The following is an 18310-nucleotide window of genomic DNA, read 5'->3' as shown; positions in this document are numbered from 1 at the left end:
ACTCAGGCTAACACTCAAGCCTGCCAAGTCCCAGCCCCATGGAAGAAAAAGGAGAACAGACTGATGCAATTAGCCAGGCGAATGGGAACTTGTCAAACCATTTAGATAAGACAGCACTTGAATTTATTCAGTTCCCATTACCGGAGGGTGATTGTGCTCCCACCCCCTGCTGATTCTGCGGGCTGCACAGCATTTTCCTAGCAAGGAAGTGAGAAAAGGAAGGATGATTTCTCAGCCTACAAATTCCAGGGCTCTGCTGTTAAATCAGCATGCATCGCCTTCAACCAAGGGGTAATTTGACCTTAATGGAATCAAGGGACACATACTGTTGAGTGACTCTGTCACAGAATCTGAAACTCAATGATGAATATTTAAGTATCCAATTAATAAAAATAAAATAAAATAAAATAAAATAAAATAAAATAAAATAAAATAAAATAAAGGTTCCTTATCCAGGTCAATCTTCCTTACACCTCTAACAATTTATTACACATTCACTTTGCTAATGGCTCTGTTTCAAATACTGAGTTGTGAGCACCTCAAGAGTCCATAGAGAATCTTATTCTTATCTCCTTTTTGGGGCTGAGAATAGCGTTGGACACAAAATGCAAACTCGGTAAGGGTTCATTAACTTTTTTTTTTGCTGCTTGCTTTTGAAACAGTTTTTCCTGGAAAGAAGAACATCCACTCTACCTGCTTCATTTAATAAAAAACACAACTCCCTCCTCTCTCTGACCCCCACCCCCTCACCGAACTGAGAACACCAACAGGATCATCACAAGAATGTCCACAGAGGATCCAGTGGATCTATCATAGAAGACAGCAAAATTGCAGATGAGCTTCAAGGTTGGTAAATTCTTGTCCTGTTTTAAAATCTGAATGTATCTGTATGTTTCCTAGGACTGCTGTAACAAAATACCACAAATTCAGTGACTTGAAACAACAAATGTTTATTTTCTCACAGTTCTGAAGGCCAGAAGTCCAAAATCAAGGTGTCAGCAGGGCCAAAGCCCTCTGGAAGCTCAGAGAGAGCCCATGTCCCTCCTACTCTCTGGTGGCTGCTGACACTCCGTTGTGTGTGTCTGTATAACTGTACCTACACTCTGTACCTCTATTTGCCCATGCCCTTTTCCTGGGGTTCTGGTCACATCCCCCTCTCTCTTCTCAGGACACCTGCTGCTGGGCCTAAGGCTCACCCTAAATCCAGCATTAGCTTATCCTAAAATCCTTAACTTGTTTACATCTGCAAAGACTTTTTTTTTTGAGAAAGAGAGCACATGCCGGTGCATGAGCAGAGGAGGAGCAGAGACAGGGAGAGAATCTTAAGCAGTCTCCATCCCCAGCAAAGAGCCTGACATGGGGCTCGACTCAGGGCTCTATCTCATGACTGAGAGATCATGATCCAAGCTGAAATCAAGAGTTAGACCTTTAAATGACTGGGCCACCCATGTGACCCACAGAGACCCTATTTCCAAATAAGGTCACATTCACAGGTACTGGGGGTTAGGACCTAGATATATCTAGTTTGGAGAATACTATTAAACCTACTAAAATTCGAAGTCAGAACATATCCTCTGTACCAGAAGACCCCATCTTCTTCCCAATGCTCTTCTTCATATTAATGGACTCATTTCCTACTCAGGACCCAGGCTGAACTCTTTGAGTCATGGTCAAGGGCCTTCACCTACTTGCTCCCCAGTTCCAATCAGCTCCATAATTCGCAGTGATGAAGTACAGTTCAATCAGTTCTATTCTACAAAAGTACTTATGCCTGTCCTCTCTTTTCCAGGCCTGATGCCTAACCAGCCTGCCCCCAGCTTGATTCTCCTGTCTCCTACCTGCTCTGCCAGCTTCCTTAACTACCATGCCCTACGCTGCTGCTTTCAACAGAGCCCAAGCATGCCGCAACCCTGTCCCCAAACTTTCAGTGGCATCTAACCAAATGAAGCCCAATCTCTGTACAGTTTAGCATCCAGGTCCAGTAGAATGAGCCCAAACCCATCCTCAGCCTTATTTTCCACTGCTCCCCTCCACTTGGTCCAGAGGCAGTGGAAGTAAATCATTGAGTGATCTTAAGTAGAACTCAAAGTTCTTCCAAGACTTTCAAGTCCCTCTGCCTAGGATTTATTCATTAATTCAACAAGCTTCTATCTTGACTTATGTCCCCCTGTCCATGTCTTACACAGAATAGCTCAACTCAAAAGACAACTCATCTATGAGTCTTTAGTGAGTTTCATCAACCACATTGGACTTTTAAAATTTAAAAGTCTGCCAGACAGAGAAGGCATGTTCTCTCCCCTCCCTGTAGAGACTTGAACACTTGTCACAAAACTTGTAACAGAGTCTGGGTAGAACTCTGCTTTACTCATGTCCATCTCCCCCATAATCTAGAACAGCACCTTGCATGTCACATGTGCTCAGAAATAGCTGATCAATAAAAGTTATATTGAGGGGCGCCTGGGTGGCTCAGCCGGTTAAGCATCTAACTCTTGATTTTGGCTCGGGTCATGATCTCATGGTTTGTGGGATCAAGCCCTGCGTCTGGTTCCACACTGACAGTGCAGTGCTGTCATCTTGGGATCCTCTCTCTCTGTCTCTCTCCCCCTCTCTCTTCCCCTCTGTTACTCATGGCTCTCTCTCAAAATAAAGACACTTAAGAAAAGATACATCAAGGAAATAATATAGTCTCTGCCTTCAAGCAGGTTACATTTGAGGACAGGGACACACAAAGGTGGATAACAAAGGCTAATACAATATTATACACATCATAGGAGCAATATAGATGAAATTCTGTGGGAAATACAGAAAGGGAATTTTAAAAGGAAAAGAGTTTCCTAGAAGAAGTAGAACCTAAGAGAGATCTTGAAGAATAAAAAATGAGTAAAAAGTGGTTCATCAGGGAAGAGAATAAAGTACAGAAGCAGCAGCATCTGTACAAGAGCCCAGGGAAAGCAAACGGCATTTTTCAGCTTCCATGAAGAACAGAGCTTTCTGGCCCACTGACTGAATGGTGGGTAATGGAAGACAAGGCTAGAAAGGTAGGCCAGCATCTCGAATACTATGCCAAGGAATTTGAAATGGACTCTGTAGGAGATGGGCATCATGGAAGGCTTTCAAACAGGTGTGATGTGGTCACATCTGCATCTTTAGATGAGCACTTATACAGTACTACAGGACCTGAACTGGATAGGTATCAGAATCATCTGTAGAGTTCCAAAATTGCTTAATATAGAAGGAAAGTACACATAATATGACAATTCTCCATTCGCAATAAAATCGCATTGATGCTTCGCCATTTTGGCTTCAGAATTTTTAAGATAAATAAGACAAATATTCTTGAGCTCCTTTTCGCTCCCTTCCCCAGAAATAAACACTTCCCTTCAGTGCATATCCTTCTGGTCCATGTTGATACAAAGAAAGAAACACGTAGATACATGTGTATGTCCATAAAAACTATATAATACTGCTTTTTGTATTAAAATCACAATACATTTAGCAAATATTGCTCTAAATTTGCCTTACTCACTGGAAGAATCTTTAAAAATTCAGATCCCTGCACCCCACCTAGATCTAATGAATCACAGTCCCTGAGCAGAGGTGTCTAGAAATATGAAGTTTTTAAAAACTTCCTGTTCATTTTGATGTCACCAGACCTGGGCTGGGGAGTCACGGGAGTAGAAGATGAACCAAAGAGAAGATCAAGCAGAGGTAGGAAGAACAGCAAGAATGATAATTCAAGCAGGGGTGACGCAGTCCTAAGCAAGGTCAATGCAAATGTTAACAAAAGACAGGGGACATAGAACTACCCTACAATCCAGCAATTGTACTACTAGGTATTTATCCAAAGGATACAGGAGTGCTGATTTGAAAAGGCACATGTGCTATATTTATAGCAGCACTATCAACAATAGCCAAATTATGAAAAGAGCCCAAACGTCCATTGACTGATGAATGGAGAAAGATGTGGTATATATACACAAATGAATACTATTCAGCGATGAAAAAAAAAATGAAATCTTGCCATTTGCAACAACGTGGATGGAACTAGAGGGTATTATGCTTAGCACAACAAATCAGGCAGAGAAGGACAAATATCATATGATTTCACTCATCAATGGAATTTGAAAAACACAACAGATAAATGTAGTGTAAGGGAAGGAAAATAAGATAAAAACAGAGGGAGGCAAACCATAGGAGACTCTTAAATACAGAGAACTGAGGGTTGCTGGAGGGGAGGTGAGTAGGGGGATAGGTTAAATGGGTGATGGGCATTAAGGAGAGCACTTTGTGGGATGAGCACTGGGTGTCATATGTAAGAAATGAATTATAGCATTCTACTCCTGAAGCCAAGACAACACTGTTGTTGACTAAATTGAATTAAAAAAAAAAAAAAGACAGGGGACAGATTTTGATACCCTGTGAAGGTAAAAGCAATAGAAACTTGCAATGAATTAGAATCTGGGGTGAGAAGTTGTAAGTAATAAATGGCCCTAAGGATTTTAACTTGAATGAGTTGGAGGACAGTGACACGCTTAACAAAAATGGAAAACACAGAAACCAAAGAGCTGCCCGTGGGAGAAAAGATGGATTTGGTTTTAGACATGTGCATCTGAGATTTCTGCAGGTTCTTCACATAAGTATCTCTAACAAGCATTTATAGGAGCTAGATTAAATCAAGGGAGAGGGTCGGGGATCTTAACACAGATCCAGGATTCCCTACTTACAAGTAACAGCCGTGCACCTGGAGCTGGATACGTTTGTTTCAGAAGAGAGAGAAGAGACCCTTGGGCATGTCCTTCAGGGATGCATGTATTTAGGGCAGAGCACATGAAGAGCAAGCTGATGAGACAGAGAAGTGGCCAGGAGAAGGGCCACCGGAATCAGGAAGCCACAGGAAGGCTCAAGGGTCAAGAATCCACCATGACCTGAGTGTGATAAAGAGGAGGACCAAGAGAGATTGCAAAATTGGACAATCAGGACCTTCCATGGAGTAGTAGCGATCATGGCGGGAGAGGTCACAGTGTGACATGTTCTGAAAAATACCAGAAGCAGCAACATTAAGCTACTCTTCAGTGTTGAAACTTGCAGTCAAAAAAAAAAAAAAATAGTGGAGGGATAATAATTTTAGGGTTTAAAACAGGAGATCTGAGTAAGTAGAATATGAGAAAGGAACCAGCAGTAAAGAAACTGAAAAGATACTTATTTCTGTAGAATTCTTCAGAGATTCAATGCCTGAGGACACCCAGTAGCAAGAAGGCGGGGGTCAATCCCAGGTTGAAAACAGCAATTATTTAAAAGCAGAGCAATTTAGACCTTTGGAGCATCTCTTCATCTCCTACAGAAGACTAGGGCTTTGTATTTTGGAAAAATTTAACAAGAAGATTCTCTGGATTCAGAAGTGTTGGGCACATTGAACAGTGGGATGAAGTATAAAACTGAAAACTGGGAGTTTAGCAATAATCTACATACTAAAAAAGCTGCTCCTATAACAGTAGCATCCAACTATAGGAAGACACGCATTCTCCCTCCCGGTCTCCCTTCATGTCCCACCCCACCCCTCCTCCCTTGTTGACTGGATAATTCTTCTCTGAAAAAGAGAAGCATCTGTATATACTCCTCACCCATTCACACTGAATTTTCAGTCAAGGATCACCACACATTTGAGGAAAGCCTACCACGTGAAAAAGTGAAGCGAAACTAAACAAACACATCACATGGAACTCAGAGACCCTATGGAAGATGAAGACTCTAGAACTATCTAGAAACTACAGTGGCCTGGAGAGAGATTAATTTGGCCACTTTTTTTTCCATTAAAGAAATGAATTTTTTTAAAAACCCACACACAGAAATCTGTATTTCTAACTTGTCTTACAAAATCAAAAGGCCTGGCAGTTCTAGACTCACGTGGAGCCTGGAGCTAAGAGCAAGAAAGAGACAGGCCAAGGAAGTATGAGCCTAGACATTCTTTCGAGGAGAGCACTCAGAGGTATTACCAGATTCCCAAAGGGGTCTATGACTCAAAAAAAAGGTAAGAGCCTTGAAATAGGCCCTCTTCCTTTCTCAACATCTTCTAGGGAAAATGTAACAGTTTAGAGTGTACCTAAAAGCTTTTTAGAAGGGATATCCAAGATTTGATGTGTTAAATCAACTTCTCACATGCAGCTACCCAGTTCAAAAGAGAAAATGCAGAGCACTCCAGGGAATGTGAGGAATTGGAACCTTGCATACAGATATTACCCTATCACTGCTTGCACACCGAAACTACATAGATTAATGGGTCAGGAGAGATCTGCTCTTGCAGCCATCTAGACATATCCTAAAGGAAAAAGGAAGAATTGCAAGTACTCACAGCTCAAACATGTGACTACTAACATCACTGACTTGATTAGAGAAGAACACGAACGAACACACACACACACACACACACACACACACACACACACACACACACACACACACGGGCTCATGTGCATACATTTGCAATCAGCCAAACCTGCTTTACCCAATCCTAAGGCTTCCTGTCGTCAGACAATTTGTTCTGACTGGAGGTAATCACAATACATAAATAAGTTCTGCCAAATAAGAATTAATTTAAATTCTGTTCAAAGCTTTTCAAGAGATAGAAAGGCTACCCTTCAGAGATACCTTCTCCTGGGCTAATGAGTTGAATTACTCTGTTTATCACAAGCCAAAGGTAACTAGGTAGTTATACTGAAAAAAATTCTTTCTCAAATTGCTTCACCATGGGTTTCTTCTTTGCTTTGTTTTGAATGTACAGAGTTATGGGCCACAAAATGATCCCCAAAGCTCCTAGAAGCAGAATAGGCGTTGGAGGCTCAGGCACAGTAATTCTCAAACAGAATTTGAGTCAATGCTCGGGAGGAAGGAACCATTAAGAACCTGGGATTGTGCACCTTCCCGTGCAGAGTCCTGGTCCAAGACTGAGTGGGAGAAGCCTTTCACCTGCCCATCACCCAGCATTACCACTGGTGAGATGGGGCCTCAGAAAGAGGTCTGTATTCCACATTCAGTTCTAGAACTTTCCATGTGGGCACCCCCAGTTTCTCTCCCTACTAGACAATGTTGCTAGGAAGTCTAAGAGATAATAGTCTTTAAACAAAAAACAAACAAACAAAAAAAAAAGCTCTGTATCACTTTGAAAAATGTTCCTAGGGCCAGCAAGTTAGTGTGAGGGTCTCCCACAGCTACCAGTCCAAAAGTCTCTAATGCCTCTTGTTTGTTACTTCAGGGATTTTCCTGGAGTTGTTTTTCCTTCACATCCTTGGGGTCGTTAATATTTGAGTTTTTCAGGAATGGCTCCAAAAGCCACAGTTCTCATAGGACAGTCTCAAGCTCAGAGGGTCTACAAAATCTGGGGGTTTTCTTGCCTGGATTTTCCAAATTACCCCTAATGTGATTATAACATTTTACTTAAATTTCTCCAGCAATTTCCCATTGCTCCTCAGAGAAAAGAGAAACTCCTTTCACACAGCCTGGCATGGCCCGGCCACATACACCCAATCTCCACCCCAAACGTTCTCCTTGGTGCTCTATCTGCTCTGGTCACATTGGCCTCCTCCCTGACCTTCACCTTTTCCATGTTCCACCCTACCACAAAGCCTTTGGACATGGTGTCCCCCAATCTAGAAAGCTCTCCCATCTCTTTCTCTTGCCCTTAGCTCTTACCAGTCCTTCCTATTTCAGTTTGTGAGCCATTTTGCCTGGAAAGCCTTCTCCGACCTCTCTCACTGTGCTCAACTCTATCTAGTAAAGGCTCTCAAAGAAGTCTACTTTTTATTCTCCTGGGAGTGCTTAACACAGTTGCAATTTTATTTTTATTTTTATTTTTTTTATTTTTACTTTTTTTTTAAATTTTTTTTAACGTTTATTTATTTTTGAGACAGAGAGACAGAGCATGAAGGGGGGAGGGGCAGAGAGAAGGAGACACAGAATCGGAAGCAGGTGCCAGGCTCTGAGCCATCAGCCCAGAGCCTGACGCGGGGCTCGAACTCACGGACCGCGAGATCGTGACCTGAGCTGAAGTCGGACGCTTAACCGACTGAGCCACCCAGGCACCCCAACACAGTTGCAATTTTACATTTGCTAGTATGATGAAGTGATTAATATCCATCTCTGGCACTGGATTTTAAGCTCTGTGAGAGGAGAGACCATGTCTGTTCTTGTTCACCCCTATACCCCCTTGGCACAGACTAGAAGCTTAGTAAGTATCACATGGACGCATAGGAGGAGGAACACACAACCTCAGCAGGACTAGCTCCTTGCCTCGCCACTCTCTTACTTTTACTTTTGGTAATAGGTTTCCTCTACCCAGAAGGTTCTGCCCCCATTCCACCTGCTGCTTCTTCAGAGGTCTGCCTCTTCTGTTACTAGAAACTAAGCCTCGTGTACCTTCTCTCATTCCGTCAAGTCTACCCCCAATTTCCCTTTGTGTGACTGTCATCTCCACTTTCACTGGTCACCCCCCCCCCACACACACACACTTTTGGACTAGACTGCCACACTGTGGAGTGCAGTACCCAGCTTCTTGACCAAGTTGTGAAGGGTGGAGAATGGCAGCTTCAGACAAAGCAGAGTTGCCGCTTCACGTGAAAAAGTCACCAACATGGAAAGGACACGGGAGTGAGGCCAGCAGATAAACCCATCCTCCTTTCTCCCTCCTAGGAACGTTTGGAGGGATAGCCCCTCCGTGGAACCCTCCTAGAGAAGTGCTGGGCCAGGTGAACAAGCTACTGGGAGACAGATACAGTTCTTCATGGCTTGTGGAAAGGTGCCAGCCAGCACACCCGAGCAGCACCTCCATCCCTGTCCCACTGCTTTTCCCTGGTGCCCACACCTGGAGCTTGCGTCTTCCAAATAAATTACTGACACCTTGATCCTTCTCCATCCTGCTTTCTCGAGCATCCAGACCGACATCCTCTGATAACCCCTGTATCCCCGAAAGACACAAACTGCACCTGGAGCCCAAGAACATAGTACTTTGAGAGGAGCTTCTCACTACACATGAAAGGAGAGAACAAAGCTATTATAATCCTGGCCTGGATTAACAGAAGGGAATTCACAATCCCTCTGCTTGATTCTGCACTGGTCAGACCCAGCATCAGCAGGACTGACTGTGGTTTTGAGAAATCCACTTTAAAACAGTTTCTCAGGGTGCCTGGGTGGCTCAGTCGGTCAGGCGTCTGAATTCAGCTCAGGTCACAATCTCATGGTTCGTGAGTTCGAGCCCTGCGTCGGGCCCTGTGCTGACAGCTCAGAGCCTGGAGCCTGCTTTGGATTCTGGGTCCCCCTCTCTCTTTACCTCTCCCCTACTTGTACTCAGTCTCTCTCTCTCTCTCAAAGAGAGATAAACGTTAAAAATATTAAAAAAAAGTTTCTCAACATTTTTGAATGACGGACCTCTTAGAGATTCTAATGACAGGTTCATGGACCCTCTGTCCAGGTCAACACGGGTGCATCGGTTGGCTTTCACTTTAGGGGTTCTCAGAACCCCTGAAGCCCCAGCCATAGATTTAAGAAACCCTGCTTTAGAGAAACAGAGAGAAAAAGGAATACAATCAATACACAGCAACAAGAACAACTGAAGCCATGTTTTCTAAGGAGCAGATGAAAGAATAAGTCTTAAAAGGAAAAAAAAAATCAGAGGAGGAAAAGAGGAAAGTTGGTATATTTGAAGGCATACCAAGTGGAAGGACTCAGATGTTTAGTTCTGCAATTCCTCGTATGGGGGTTACTTCCTTGACATCCCCAGTCTGATCTAGCCGTGTCCATGTAGCCCACGAGTGTGCTGCAATTCTAACCCATAAAACACTAGGCTATTATTCTAAAGGGGCAGATAGGGGCTCTGCTTTAGCCAGAAGCACCCCCCCAAAAAGCAGTGGTGGGGGACCCCATACCCATCTCTGTATGCTGTTTGCCTTATAAAAATCATTCTCAGCTCATGGGCCACTGAAAAACAGGTGGCAGGATAGCCTGGGTCCCACGGGCCACGGTTGGTCATCCCCTGCACTAGGCTGCAGCCACTGAAGCATCAGTGCCCTCCCCAAACTGGGAGCTCCCCCAGGGCGAAAGGCATAACTTATTTCACCCAAGGGTCCCGGTCCTAACAGTGACGGGTACCCAGTCCAAGCTTAATATATGCATATCAAGTGAAAAATCCTGCTCATCTTTCAAGACTGAGCTCAGGTGATACCTCCACAGAGACAACCCTCACCCTCCAGGTTGAACGGATCTCACCTCACTTGGCAGTGCCTGCTGACCACCATCAGGCTCCCACCTAGGCTGTGGCTGTGTGCTGTCCACCTGCTGAAGAGATCTAAGATGAGCGGCTTGGGCAGAAAAAACAGAGAATTCTGTTCTTGCCAATCCTCAGGTTGGTTTCTCACTTTATGTGTGAAATATAAAACAAGTACTCACTATGTGTTTCCATGAAGTAGCCTTTTTAAAAGTCCCATCAAAAGTGGGGATGGCTCCAAGAAATCCGTTAAATATTCTTGTGCAGCTGTTCACATCTTAGCATTTCATTAGTTATCATTGCAATTTTAAAAACAATTAAACTCTGTGGGTGTTATTTACTGCATCTCATGATGATTCCGTCTTTCTGCTCCTCAAAAGAGAATCAGACAGAGAAATCAGGGTCTAGAAACTACCGGCATTGAAAAGACAAGTTTTTGTCACACACAGTTAATTTCCTTTGCCATTCTTGTGGGGTGATTTGGGAAAACATCATTCTGTAGTTTCATAAGACAAATTTCTAAAACCATCAAACAGGATAGCCAAAACTTGGTTGGTGTAGACCTGTGGTTTTTACTGACGTCCTCATACAGGAAGACCAAGAACAGCCATTTCCCCACCAAACATCCTTTTTCCCTGATGAAAAACTCAATGGCATTTATGTTCTGAAAACCCAATTGGAACCAAAATTTACATGACACTAGCCAAGAAGCTGGGATGCAAAAACCAAGGGGAGTTAAAGTGTGTTGATGTTCTTGTTTTATCAGAAAGACAGCTACTCAATGACTTTATGAATAATCTTAAAAGACCAGAGATAGTCCACAAATGTAATGTGGTATCCTAGATGGAGTCCTGGGACAGATAAAAGACATTAGGTAAAAACCAAGGAAATGTGAATAAATATGGACTTTAGTTAATTATAACTTATCATCATTGGCTCATTAATTTTGATGGATGTACCACATTAATGTAAGACGGTAATAACAGCAGGAAGTAGGTGTAGGGTACATGGGAACTCACTTCACTATCTTTTCACCTTTTCTATACATCTAGAACTTAAAGTAAAATGTTAATTTTTAAAAACAGAAGTCCCTAAAGAAAACAATTAAGATCTGTAACTTTTAATCAATCAAGTAGAGACAGACAGGGTAAATTTGAGAGTTTTAGTCCAAGAAAATGTAGGAAATAAGAAAAGTATATCAATGGGGTGTACAGATGGGTAAGCCTATCGCCCAGCAAACAGAAAAGTGGCAAAAATAAGGAATGTTAAGGATGCAGTATCTCTTATTTCCCTGATTAAATGCTGGGATGCCACCCTCCAACTCCCTTCACCCTCCTAATTTTTTTCACTCATATCGCAGGTAGTTGATTAGTGACTTGCGATTAGGTCAACCGAGTAAGAAATGTTAACTGAGTCTCAAGTAGAAGACCTTCAGAAAATGCTATGGGACCTCATTCCCAGAAAAAGCAAGGAGCTTCCTCAGTTGCGCCCCCGCAGACCTAGCAAGGCCTGCAGATGGCAGGTGCCTTGCAAACACGTGGAGAGATTAGCTAGGCAATGCCCTGGCTGGGCAATGAACTTACCTGGGGAGCTCTTAATGAAGACCAAAGCCCAGAGGCACACCAACAGATTCTAATTTGATTGGTCTGGAGTGGGGGCTAAAACATCAGTATTTTTTTAAAAGCATCCCAGGAGGTTCTAACATGCAGCAGGGTTGAGTATATAGGATAAGCCTAGAAGATGAGCAGGCTAGAGCAGGGCAAGCCTGGGTATTAAGAGATCAGTTAATTTTTTATGGATGTGGGAATTTCAAATCATTACTATTTTCTCTTCCTCCACAGCGTTTCTCTCCATCAGCTGACACATGTAGTCTGCTTTTGAGTTAGGGGTGTAAGGAGGGGACATCGCAGTCACCTAACCCCCAAGGTCCATTAGACGGTCAGATAAGAAGTGCTCCTTATAAATTCAGATACTATTTTAGTCCTCAAAGAGGAGAAATATATTCTGGGGTAAAAACTTTAAAAATGTACTCACCCTCCCTCAACAATTGATAGAGCAATTAGACAAAATATTGGCAAGGATATAGAGGAATATAAAAGGACAATATCATCAACCAACAGAATCTAACAGACATTTATAGAACATTCCAACCCAAAACAGAACACCCATTCTTTTCAAATTCTCATGAAGCACAGACCAAGAGAGACCAGATCATGGACTATAAAACAAGCTTCTACAAACTTTTAAGATTTTATATCAGCCAGAGCGTATTCTCCAACCACAATAAATCAAACCAGAAACCAGTAACAGAAAAATACCAGGAAAATATTCAAATAATTGAAAACTAAATAACATAGTTTAAATAATCCACTGGTCAGCGGTGCCTGGGTGGCTCAGTCAGCTGAACGTCTAACTTCAGCTAGGATCATGATCTCATCTCAGTGCTCATGAGTTCAAGCCCCACATCAGGCTCTGTGCTGACAGCTCAGAGCCTGGAGCCTGATTTGGATTCTGTGCCTCCCTGTGTCTCTGCCCCTCCCCTACTCACTCACTCTCCCCCCTCTCTCTCTCTCTCTCCCTCTCTCTCTCTCTGAAAAATAAACATTAAAAGTAAATAAATAACCTGCTGGTCAAAGACAAAGACTTAAAGGAAATATTAAAATATATTTAACTGAATGAAAATGAAAATACAATATATTAAAATCTGCACAACAGTTAAAACAGTTCAGAGAGGAAAATTCATAGTATTAAAAATACAAATATTAGGAAAGGTCTCAAATCACTCTAAGCCCCCACCTCCCAAGATTCTAGAAAAAGAGCAATAGAAACCCAGAGCAAGCAGAGAGAAGGAAATAATAAACTAAGAGCGGAAATCACTCAGGGACCCATAGGGAACCAGGAAGGCAGGGATTCTAGCGATGCAGCTGCAAACCAAGGAATGCCAACAACTTCCAGGAAACTACCAGAAGCAAAGATAGCCCAAGAAAGGATTCCTTCCCCAGCCTTCAGAGGGAACAAGGCTGAAACCTTGATTTCAGACTTCTAACCTCCAGAACTGTGAGAGAATAAATTTCTAGGGTTTTGAGCCACCCAGTTGGTGGCACATTGTTACAGTGCCCTAGAAAACTAAATGAGCTTCTAATGAGGTGTGTGGGGGTGGGGTGGGGTGGGGGTGGGGGATCAGATTAATCCAGCAAAAGCTAGAAACTATTTTTTAAGTAGCAAAAGGGAAAAAAAGGGTTTTATATAACAGATACAAAATACAGCAGAAAAATATTCAATGTATCAGTAATTCAGAAATTATGACCCTATTAAACTCATTTATTAGAATACAAAATGCTAAATGGGTTTACAAATGTGATTCATTTATAGTCTTCAGTGAATGTTTCTAGAATATCAGAACAAAGTGATAGAAAGTATGTAAGAATATGAAAAAAGATACCAAAACCACCTGAAGAGAGAAAAAGCTGGTGTAACAATATTAATATCTAAGACAAAAAGAAAACAATTCATGCTTAGAATACCCCAAGAAGAAATAACTACAATGTTCCTAAACTACATAGCCTACAAAAATATCCATCGAAAGCTGACAACTGTAAGGACAAATGGAAAGATGTATTGAGTGGTAGATGTTCTCTTCTGAAAGAGGTAATCTGAGAAAATATGCAGAAAACAAATAGTAGGGTTAGAGACAATGTGAACTTTGCCAGTAAGATTAATCTAAAAATGTGCTCAAAACCCTATTCCCAACGAAACGAATTCACTTTTCTTTTTAAAGCACGGGGGAGTGTTTATAAAATTATCCATGTACTAGGTTTCCAAGAAGTCTCAACAGACTTCAAAGAATCCTGGTCATACACACCACATTCCTTGACCAAAATACGATATTGTTTATCTCTGGGGCATCTGGCTGGCTCTTCAGTAGAGCATGCAACTCTGGACCTTGGGGTTGTAAGTTCCAGCCCCACACTGGGTGTGGAGATTACTTAAAATCTTGAGGAAACAAAACTACAATATTGTTTATCTCTGAATTCAACTTCACTCTAAGAGAAATGCAAATTAAACTACAATAAAACAGCACTTTCTGCCTATATTAGAAACACAAAATAGGGCAAAACAAGGTGTTGGTTAGGTTGTAAGAAAACATGAACTCTCAGCCAGGGTGAGAATGAAAATTGATATGATTTGGCAGTATCTATCAAAATTTAAAATGCACATTTGCCCTGTGCCCGCCAATCCATTCCCAGGATTTTCTCCCTATAGATACTTACAAATGTGCAAAAACAGAAGAGTGTGCAAGGATTTCATCACAGTATTGATTGTTACCACAAAAGACATAAAAACCTTAATGTCCATCAATGTGAGAATGATTAAACTATGGTCTTGTCAGATAACCGAATATTAACAGAATGAGGCAACACAATGTTTATGATATGGAAGAGTGCTAATATCTGCAAGATGTGAAACAATGTGTACAGTCACATCATTAAACTTTTTTTTTTTAATAGAGGGGAAGGGTGTTTGTTAGAAGGTGGAGGAGGGTCAATAATGTAATGTATCCTCCAGACTGAGAAGGTTCTTTAAAGCCAAAAAACGAAGCAAGCCATTCCGTACTGTTTACACAGTTTTGTTCAGGGTAACTCGCGGACAGGGGCAATATGGCGGGTGGGTGGGCAGGAGGACAAGCAGACGATTGAGGCGGTAATATGTGGCTATTCTCTGCCCCTATTCTCGGCACCCAACTTTTATGGAGCTAGAGACATGATGGTGAGGTCACAGGCTAGTTCTCTAAAGTGGCACCACCTATGCATCTGAGGTGAGACCAGGATGGAGGGCCAAAGATGGAGTCAGTGTTGTCAGGGCTACTTGCAGTCTTCATATTCTAGAAACACACCCCACTAACACAGTCTGCTAACAGTAGTTGTTTCTGTAAGTACGGAGAGACAGGGAAGATTTAATTTCACTAAAAGATGGTATCTGCATTTTTATGATGTTCATATTACTATTCAAATAAATAAGCAGAAAGCTTTTAGTCACATTATTCATTTAAAATACAGCACCTAGGGGCACCTGGGTGGCTCAGTTAAGTGTCCAACTCTTGATCTCGGCTCAGGTCATGATCTCATGGTACCACAGTTTAGCCTCACATCCAGCTCCCTCACTAACGGCACGGAGCCTGCTTGGGATTCTGTCTTTCTCTCTCTCTGCCTCTCCTCTGCGCTCACTTGTGCTCACGCTCTCTCTCTCAAAATAAATTAACTTTAAAAAAAACACTGCATCTAAATAAAATGAAGTCTCTAGTGATAATCCTAATAAACTGTAGAAATTCCAAATTCCTTTTCACATTCCCTTTAAATTCCTTCTTTTGATGAACCGTCAAGGCTAACATGTCTGTGCAATTAAACCAGTGAACATGTTCAACAAGGTTTCCAAGAGGTTCATTATCTGACTGGTATATGTAAAGGTGCTCAGTCAAAAACTGCAAAACAGAACTAGTACAAACAAATGGAAGACTGCTTCCTTTCATTCCAAACCAACTTGATGAATCCTGGCTACCTTTCTAATCTCTTTCCCCTGCCTACTCCCAAAAAAACATATCAAGTACTTTCTGGCCCTGCCTCAGGACCTTTGCATGTGCTATCCTGTTTCCTGGAATGATCCTATCCCCTCACACCCCCACTAAACAATACATGGCTTACTCCTTGGATTCACTGAGATCTCTGCTCCAATGTCACCTATTCAGAAAGGCCTCCCATGACCAGCTGATCTAAAACAATACTACCTTCCCAGACCCTCTGTATCTCCCTATCAGCTTTATTTCTTTTTTCCTTACTTATCACTGCCAGAGATGATTTCACTACTTATTTGTTTGCTTCCCACACTAGAAGATAAGCTCCATAAAGGCAGGGTTAACTGCTACCCACCAGTGCCTCGTAACACACAGTAGGCACTAAATGAATGTCACATAAATAAATTTGCAGATGGTAAACCTATAGCATAAATTTATGTTCTAGCTATAAATCTCACATTTCTCTCACATATATTTATTTTTTCCACCTGTAGCTTTTTCTCCTTCTATGCATAGCCAATGATCAAAACTGGGGCAAACAAAGAAAACTTCTCCCTGGAGAAAAAAGAGACTCAAGAACAGAGAAAGAACTTGTACCATGATGCTGGATTTTGTTGAAAGTCGCCAGGCTAACATGTTACAAGTTCAGAATCAGCATTTATTTTCTCAGTCATCCAATCATAAAAGTTAGGGGAATCCTTTTCAGACAGTATGAGGAATAAAAACCCAATGCTACAAAAGGATTCTAAAACAAGGCTAAGTTTGAAGAAGTTGTTTGAATCTAAGCATGTGGAAGGACCTTGACCTTCATGGTCCAGCAGGTGAGTCAGATCTGGCTAAGGCTCTGAGAGTCAAGGATTCAGCTTCCTGTCCCCTGGAGGACACCCCCCAATCCATATAAAATTCTGCTCTTTATTAGGTTTTTCCCATTTTCCTTCTCTAGGCTTCACTTATCAGAGAAATGGCACTAATCTAGGCCAGAATCCATGGACACAAAGAAGTCTCTCTACCCTGTTGCTTCCAGACAGGTCTGTTTTGAAGGCAGCCCCCACCATCCTCTTAAGCATGGAGTCACAAGTTCATCCGTTACCCTGTTTCCCAGCTCCAACCTAAATAGAAGATGGTGTTAGCTCTATGGCACTGAGCCAAATGTCAACTGTCCCCAGCCCTTCCCACTACATCCTTGTAACCCACTAAACAGAGAATGACCACCCCAATTCCCACCACACCCATGTGGTTCTCTGAGGACAGGTTATATACTTTGGTGAGTTAGCACACAGTCTGGTATCAACCCCCAAAACCGTTCCTGAAACCCAACTCCCATCAAGACAGTAACTGCTTAATATATTATATAAAAGGAATAGTTGAGTCTGCATCACCCCACCCCCCACCCACAGGCTTCTCTAATCTCTAGTCAGCGAGCTCTCAGTCTAACCTAATTCCTCCTTGAATCAGTTTAAGACTTAGATTTCTGTTTTCACTGGAAAAAGAGAGAAGTTCATAATTATTGCCTATCTTATATATCTTCAAGTACTTAAGGGCTCCTTTCTGCCTTCTCTTCTCTAAAATAAATGAGCTCTCTTCTGTAAGTCCATGGCAATCATCCAATCTCCTTCACTGTCCCCTTGATCTTGAAAAAGTACAAGTGTGAATCAGAGATAAAAAGTTATATTGCAAGTTCTCCTCCTCTAACATTTAAACCTGCCCAATTTTTTATTTTTTTTAACATTTATTATTAAGAGAGTGTGAATAGGGGAGGGGTAGAGAGAGAGGGATAAACCTGTCCAATTATTACACTTCTTTGCTAGCTATTCTTTAAACAGAGCAGAGAATGAGAAAACAATTGCTTTTTCGAGCATCTTGCCGCCACTGACCCTGGGCTACCTCAGCAGTGCATGCTTGCAGCACTTACCTAAGATTATTAAGTGCTCCAGTGACATTATTACAAGAGGGGGCAGGAACAGTGTCAACCTAATGAGGTGGTAGATTATATCTGATGGTCTCCATCTGAAAATCAGTGCAGTCCAGGCTGTGTGCTAATCAACTCACCAAAGGCCCTTCACCCTGGGACAACAGCAGCCTTTGTCTACACCTGAGAGGAAAATGAGCTGCCTCCTTTCTAGTGCTAATAAGTTTAGTGGAGAGAGGGGTTATGTTCCATGGGAAAAGCTGGGCTCTCCTCTTCTAGGGCAAGCATCCAAAGCAAGGCTCAAGGAGGCAAGATATTCCTTCCTGAGTTGGAACTCGAACCACCTTGCTGGAAGGCAGACGTTGTGTCCTCGAGCTCATAATCACAAGCACTGTTAGAGTGCTTGGTATGTAACAGGGACTCCATGTATATTTACTGAATAAATGAATGAATGAGTTATTAAGATTTACATTTGGTTCAGAACTTCCCAGTAACCAAAGCAAAAATGGAATATATTGGTTCACACAGTTTTCGTGTGTGAATAAAGGAAGAGAACACCGCTCAGGAAGATAAAGTACAG

General features: G+C 42.1%; 1 protein-coding gene across 6 annotated transcripts in view; it reads right to left on the bottom strand.

Annotated features, from left to right (window-relative positions):
• The window catches only part of LYPD6B (LY6/PLAUR domain containing 6B), a 174058-nt gene that overhangs the window by 55730 nt on the left and 100018 nt on the right, over positions 1-18310 (bottom strand). Inside the window, exons 1-3 of one of the 6 annotated variants that reach the window (XM_042997105.1) lie at positions 12287-12305; positions 10435-10618; positions 10255-10323 (exon numbers count right to left, since the gene is read on the bottom strand). The exons of 2 other annotated variants lie outside the window; for them this stretch is intronic. The gene's annotated coding sequence lies outside the window, so the exon portion shown is untranslated. Of the gene's footprint in view, positions 1-10254; positions 10324-10434; positions 10622-11835; positions 11853-12286; positions 12306-18310 lie in introns of those variants that run through there. 3 more of the 6 variants (XM_015535881.2, XM_042997106.1, XM_042997108.1) reach the window with 3 other exon arrangements.

Source organism: Panthera tigris, chromosome C1, assembly GCF_018350195.1.
Source record: "Panthera tigris isolate Pti1 chromosome C1, P.tigris_Pti1_mat1.1, whole genome shotgun sequence".
Classification (NCBI taxonomy): domain Eukaryota; kingdom Metazoa; phylum Chordata; class Mammalia; order Carnivora; family Felidae; genus Panthera; species Panthera tigris.
Note: the sequence above shows the minus strand (reverse complement) of the source record. Positions and strands in the feature narration are given on the sequence as shown.